Source organism: Chinchilla lanigera, unplaced genomic scaffold, assembly GCF_000276665.1.
Source record: "Chinchilla lanigera isolate Chin_1 unplaced genomic scaffold, ChiLan1.0 scaffold00002, whole genome shotgun sequence".
NCBI lineage: Eukaryota > Metazoa > Chordata > Mammalia > Rodentia > Chinchillidae > Chinchilla > Chinchilla lanigera.
The window spans coordinates 20743823-20751322 of NW_004955403.1; positions in this window are offsets into that span (position 1 = coordinate 20743823).

A 7500-nucleotide genomic window follows, 5' to 3' on the forward strand; every position below is an offset into this window, starting at 1 on the left:
ACACACACACACACACACACACACACACAAATGAGAAATAGGAAGAAGTTCAAATAATTTCCCAAGTTATTCTGTTATTTATTTTTTTGGTACTGGGAATCAAGCTCAGGACCTTGCACTTGCCAGACAGGCACTTGTGCCGCTGAGCTATATCCCCAGCATATGCTGCTATTTCAAAACTATTTTAAGATAAATGCTAATTTGTTTCATTTATAAAAACAAGTTCAGAAGTTTCAGATGTTGTGTGTCTTAGTGCAATGCTCTTATTTCTCAGGCTTCTCCCACCTCCAGTGAGTGAGAACATATAAAGTATTGTCTAGATATATAATGGTAACTTTTACAAACTTTCTTACAAACATTAGAGATAGATTTTGGACATACTGAAGCTGACATATTAAAGATGTACAGAAGCCCCTTTCTAAGCCTTTGATAGTTAATGTAAGAATTTTGAATTTTCAGGTGGGATTTTATTTCCTACTGTATCACTCAACTCCAGCACTCAAAACTTTTTCTGTCCTCTGACCAAATTTCATGACTAACTGGATGAAGTAGTTGTATAGACATGATCTCATGGGCAGTATTTCAATTCACTAAGCAGACAGTATATTGAACCTCTCCAACAAGTAGGAAACTGAAAATGAGATACTGTTACTTCTCTTTCAAATTAGAGATTAATGTACCACTAGAGATGTTCTAGAGGCAATGTCTCTACTTTCCCCCTAATACTGGGCAATGAACCTAGGCCCTTCACATGGAGCCTCCTCCCCAGCCATTTTTGTATTTTTAACTTTTGAGATAGGGTCTTCCTAAGTCACTAAATTGCCCAGGCTGGACTCAGACTTGTAATCCTCCTCTGTCAGCCTCCCAGAGTGGTAGAAACACAGGTGTGTGCCACCACATCTGGATATAGGCAGTGTCTTAACCTAAGACAGCAAATGGAATGGAAGAGGACTCAAGTAGTCGCAAACCTGATAATTTTGCTTGACGACTCATTTTGTATGACATCTGGGAAGAAGACAAGGAAGGTAGGAGACTGACAGGCAGCCATACCTCAGAAGGTATCTTATTTCATAGGTTGTGTCATAGAGGCTGATAAGTGTAGTGATAGATATGTTATAACTGTATATGTGTGTGCATTGTGCTTTAACTCCTCCAGAAAAGACCATGAAATCTTAAGTGATCTCAACTAAATTTCCCTATGTCACAAACCCACAAAGCCAGGATGGAATAGTGAAATTCCCATGAAATTGAACTGATCCTCAAATTATTGCTTAAATGATAGGACAGTAGAAACTTAAGAGCATATTAATGCTAATGGGAATTGCTCAGCTAATGCTGCTCAGGCCAGCTGAGAAGTGCAGTAGGCATGCTACAAAAAAGCCATTATGCTCATCTTTTCATAGATGCATGATTTGTTTTATTCTAAAAACATTTGAGGTTTAAAGTTTTTATACCATGCTTTATGAATAGAAGTGTAATGAGGTCGAAAGCCAAAATAGTACTCACCACTGTGCATAGAGAAAAAGAAGCTTTAGCTGAATGTTGCCCATTTGAATCCCTTTTTCTAAAACTCCCATTTAATTTTTTTATCTCTTATCTCATTAACTCTAAGATTTAGAAAATCGAGTGCTGCTTGATTAAGAGTGACAATGCAAAATATTTTTAAAGCATTTAGCTTTGCATCAATCTTCTCTTAAGCATTTTAAAATGAAATGTCCTTACAAAACTATCTTTCAATATGTATGTGATTTGTACCTAAGGCTGAATCCACCTGTCTTAAATGTATACTGAGCTTTTATTTATGCTTTGAAAATATAGCAGATAAAAAGCATAAGTGTTTCTGATATTATGTTTTGTCATCTCCAGCTAAGAAGATTGAAATCCTGAGAAACAATTTTCTGAAGAAATGAAATTGTATGCCCTCCTGAACTCTTTGGGGAAAATAGCCTCTCTGTTTGCTCAGAATATGAGACAGCGAAACAGTGCAAGTAAAACAGCCAACCATGCCAAGCGTGTGACATTTCTATTTGTAGTTTTTGAAATGATGTTTTAAAAAGAATTTCTGCGGTATTTATTTATTTACTTATTTATTTATTTAAGAAGTAACTGATAAAATAGCATTTGTACAGTCTTGCTGATGTAAGATTTTTCAAATTAGATGTATTTATTTTCTGGGAAACTTTGGAGAGATTGCTTTGGAAGCTTTTGTGTTGGAGAACATCACAGAGAATACGTAAAGAGGAAACTTTGGAAATGCTCCATTGTGTTAACATTTCTGAACATAGTAAGGGTCTCTTGGAACTCAGAACAGCCACAGTGAACTCTTTAGCCTTGGATGTTTCATAGGGTGAATGAAAGAATACCTGAAGAGGAAGAATACTTTTCAATAGGTAAAAAGTGAAAAAAGATTGTCCATGTTTTAACTGATATGTTTTTCAAAGAGAAAATGATTACAGTTAAAGAATCTCTGTATAGTGTCTCCTCTCATTCCTGAGTTAATAAATGGCTGTTGGAGGCTACACGATAGTCCAGATACTGCCATACTGTTGGGATTGAAAGTGCAGATTCTGTAAAATCCAGACTTGATTTTCTCACAAGTTAACATAATGTACACAAACACTTTTGGCAGCATAACGTTTGCTTTTACTGTAAGATCTTAGGCTTAGGGAGAAGAGGTTTTCCTTGTCCTTACTTATAAATCTGGTTAGATAAGTCATATAAATAAGATTTGAAAATCTTACTTTGCAGGTAAACTATATTATAAAATTATAACAGTACATAACTAAGCAAAACTACCTGTCAAATGCAGTTTATAAATAATGAAAGAAAAATCTATTTTCATACTTATATTCAAATATTATTTTTGATACCAAATGGTTTCCTAAGCTTGATTACTCATTTTAATCAACAGCTTTGGCTCCAGCTATTTTAGGTCATTCCAAAAGTCTAGATTTGTTTCCAATGATAAAAATCTGGTACCACTAAAAAAATTTAGAGGAATAAGTGGTTAACCTGTGAAGGCCATCCTCAAATAGAGTTCCAGTGTTACTGTGAGAAATGGCAGCCTCATAATGCAACGGCAAGCAGAAACACCGAAACGACACCCTGAATTTGGAGGCAGATTTATTTATGTGGAATGGTACTGATGGGTATCATTCCCAAAATATCAGGCCCTGATCTCTGGTGGTCTAGGGCTTTTATGGGATAAGCAATCAGGAAGTGCAGAGGCGGAATGGTTTGTTGATTGGGGATTGGTTTACACAGTGTGCATAATAGTGACCAGCTATGCATCACAGTGACCAGCCATTTCTGAGAGTCCAGAAGCAACCAGAACTAGAGCAGGAACTATTACTTGGGCAAATAAGAAACTGAAGTATACTGGCTTGGGGGGCTGTTTTCTTTTACAATAAGACTAAGTACACTGATGGCCTTAAAGGGGGAAAAGCACACATTTTTTAGATTTTTTCATTTAAAAGTCAATTGTTTTACCCTGAAGTCTTAGTTTATGTACTATTTCAACCTATAATATATCTCTTCCAGATTCTTTGAGAACTCAGGAAACTTGTGGACCTGCCTTGACTTATAACACATATAACACTAAGCCCTAAAAGTTCTGGGGTCAGAGAAAAACGATGGGTGGATGACGTTACACCTTTTGACAAAATTAAGTTGTCAGTTGCTGATCACTACTTTCAGGGCAGGGTTCTCTGATCAAACTCTTCACCATATACATGAATGTGTGAGAGTGTGTGTATGTGTGTGTGCACGTGTGTGTCCATCCATGCCATTTTCTTTTTTCATACATGCCATTTTAATAGTGAGGTAGAACCCCTTGTGTGCATGCAATAGAGGATTTTTGAGGTATTTTTCATATGTTTTAATCCTTCATACTTGTGTTTGTCAGGACCTTTTTGACTTTGAGTGGCAGAATTCCAAGTAGCTTAAGAAAGAGGAAAATATTTTGAAAGAGGAAAATATTTCTAGGCATGGGCTAGGCCATAGGGACATCAGAATCTGGCTACGCTATGCTCTCAGAACTGCTTTTTTTCTACCTTTCAACTGTATTTTTCTCCGCCTGTATTTCAACTGGTTTTTCTGCTGGTGGTTGTACAGCAACATCCTATACACTGTGGAGAACACATGGGCAATGAGGACAAGCTGACTATGTCACAACACTGGCCACAAGATTCACCAGTTTTCATCCAGAGTTCTGTGTTGCTGAAGCTCAGACAGGCGCATCTCTAGACCCATTAGCTGTGGCCAGGGTCCTCATGAAAGAATATGGTCATCTGTACTGGGGTCACATGTCCACAAGAATGAAGGTTAGGGAGAGAAGTTCTCAAGAGATGAAAGGTTTTGAACAGAATAAAAAAATTGGTAGTAGTCCCAGAAGTGTAAATGCCCCAGGAATAGGGTCAGTAGTGGTGCAAATACAAAGTTCAGAATGCTCAGTACATGTTTGAGACTGCCTTCCAGATAACTTTTGGGGTTTGAAACTGTGCTTGAAACTATAAAACTGGTAGGAGCAAATCTGCATTTCTTCGACCTCACCCTATAAATTATCTGTGGCAAAATTTCAGTTAGTGACATGGGCTCTAGAGTCAGTTTTCTTGAGTTGAAATCTACCTTCTGATTGTGTGACCTTGGGTAAATTACATTATAGCTGTGCCTCGGTTTTCTCATCTGTTAGATGGAGCAATTACCTGAGTAAAAGAGAAGTCTGAGGATTCAGTGGAGATCCAAGACAGTATCTGTACCTGGCAAAAAAGTTAAAAACTTAATAAATGTTACCCATTATTACTATTTTCATTGTTATGCAACTAAAAAGAAGCTGCAGGAAAAGTACCTATGTGCCTTTTCATGTGTGGGCAGCACTTCTCCCACTGTTGGCTTGCGAACCTTTGTGCCACATGCACAGCTTTGCTCCTCTGCTTGCTGGAAGCATCCTAAAAGCAGAAAGTACCATCTGTGGGGTTGTTGAAGCCGCTCTCCCCATATACTGTGAGAAATGGGAGGGTGAGGGCCACGTCTGACTCATTTTTATACTTTCAGAATTTAGCCGACAAGAGAAAACCACTTTTTAATGAGATGACTAACAACATGTATACTTCAATTTTGTCTTCTTGGTATTGCCTCTACCATACTGCCTGGGATGCTTTCCTTTAATCCTTGTTTTATGGAGTTCTTATAACCTTTCAAAGCCTAGTTCAATTATAATATATATATATATTTTTTTGGTTTTTCTCCGGTACCGGGAACCGAACTCATGACCTTACGCTTGCCAGGCAGGCGCTTTGCCACTGAGCTAAATCCCCAGCCCCCAATTATAATATTTTTGGTTAGGCATTCCCTGAATACTCAGTCGAATCCTGCAATCTTAGTGCACTGTCTGCCTACCCCAAACTTTAGTTGTATGTTATTGTCTTATATTATAGCTATTATTTTACCTCAAAATAGAGATTTTTGTCCTTTCAGTTGCATAAAGAAGCCTTATGTAGTCAAATTAATGTACATCTTTGCTTATATGTATGGAGGGTATGGGTAACTAACCCTGGGTTTAAAATTATCAGCTGCATGTATTTTTAAGCATAGCTCCATGACCTATAATAAATAGAGTCCTTTATTTCTTAAATTCTTATGCCTAATTTTAAAACTTGTTCTATACATAGTGAAGAATTTGTTGAAGAATTTATCCTATTACAATATGAATTGAAAATTCTGATTCCTGATTCTACTAAAGTTTAGTTTAATTCAGACTTTTAAGCCTAAAGAAATCAAACAATCTATTGAGAAGTAAAAATAAAATTTTCCAAAAGGAAGAAATAAATTTGATTCATCGTATTTCCTAGTAGATGTCAGATCAGACTAAAAAAAATAGGGAACAGTCTATGGAAAAAGATCAGTTGCCAACTTTGGAACTGTGAGTTACAATGGAGGATAGCCAACGTCCTAGGTGCCCTTAATTGTGAAGAATAGAATTTCCAGTCCCAAGTTATATAAAAGTACTTGTTTATCTGTATTATTGATGGCTCAGGTCATCATTTTTTCCCAGGAGGAGATATCATATTTGTAAGAGATGGAAAAGTTGGAATTAATTCTACTTCCATCTCCAGAGTTGCTTGTCTATAAAAGCAAAGGCAATGTTCCCTGTCTTGAGGAGGATCTAAAGTCATAGGACGTGGGGACACATGCTTGGGAGCCACTTTTAAAAACACCAAGTTTTTGTTTAATTGTTAGCAAGGCTTTATTTTCCCATCCCACAAGTAGTAAGCATTCATCACAGGATATTTTATCTGTTTTAAAATAATGTGTTTTTACTACTTCAGGGGCTGAGATTTTCTAGGATGATATACTCGGTAAATCAGTAAGATGCACAGGCTGGCCTTGAACTCATGATAATCCTGCTGTAGTCTCCCAGAGTACTGAGATTACAGGACTGTACCCTCCCACTCAGCTAAAACAAAGTATTTTAAAAACACATTTTTTTCTATTGGCTGGCTTCTGATCACCATGGTTAGGTTTTCAAAAGTCTAACGGAATAGGCTACATTTAAAAATGCAGGCACTGTTTCTTTTTGGTATTTTCAGTACCATATAATCTGGTTGACTGATGTTGTATCCCAGTGATCTGACGGACATCTAGGACGGATACATCCATCTGATCGTGTCTCCTAGTTTCCATCTCAAGACCTTGTGTCACTTTTCTCTTTCCAGTTCTTTCCCCACTCTCTTCTCCCTTCCACCCTCTCCTGTTTACTAGCACTTCCGCTCTGCCTGGAGACTCAGGGTTCCAACCTCCCCAGAGAACCTGTCCTCTTCCTTTCCTCTCTTCCTCCCACCTTGCTCCTTCCTCTTCCCATCCAAGTATCTGAAAAACAAGTCTCCTCCTGCATCCTCCGCTTTAACCCCAGAGAGGCTTGCATCACTATTGTTTACTGCAGCTACTTCTGCAGAAGTCACAAATGGCCATCAAATTCCTGGTTAATGGCCCTTCTCTGTTGTCCTGTTCTACTAAGTGCTACTGACCCTCCTCCCTCTGATCCATCTGCAGCTTGTTTAAGGTCCTTGTTTAAGGTCATTTCTGGCTCTGCCATCTTTTCTCAATCTCCTAACTTGCCTTCCTCATCCTCCCTCCATTACAGGTTGCTATTACTTTTGGTTCGTTGCTTACCTCTTTTGCAGGTGAACTCAGCCTGTGGTGGGGGTACTCACTGGCCTTGACCTTCCTGTTCCCCTCTGTTTGTGCCTTTTGTGGCTTTCCCGGCTGGCCCAGTTTTCCCTCTGCCACTCCTCCCAACTCGCCCATCACTATCAGAGCAGAACCAAATGTTCACGTATTAGACAAATGGAACGTGGGGTAGGAAGACAGTACAAGATGAGAAATGTATAGATTTAAAACCTCATGTCAGAGACATTGATATCTGTTCTTAATCTTTACTTACCAGAGAGGAGTGATTGAGGATCTAAGTTTTTATTTCTTAAAAAACATAGATTCCAAACT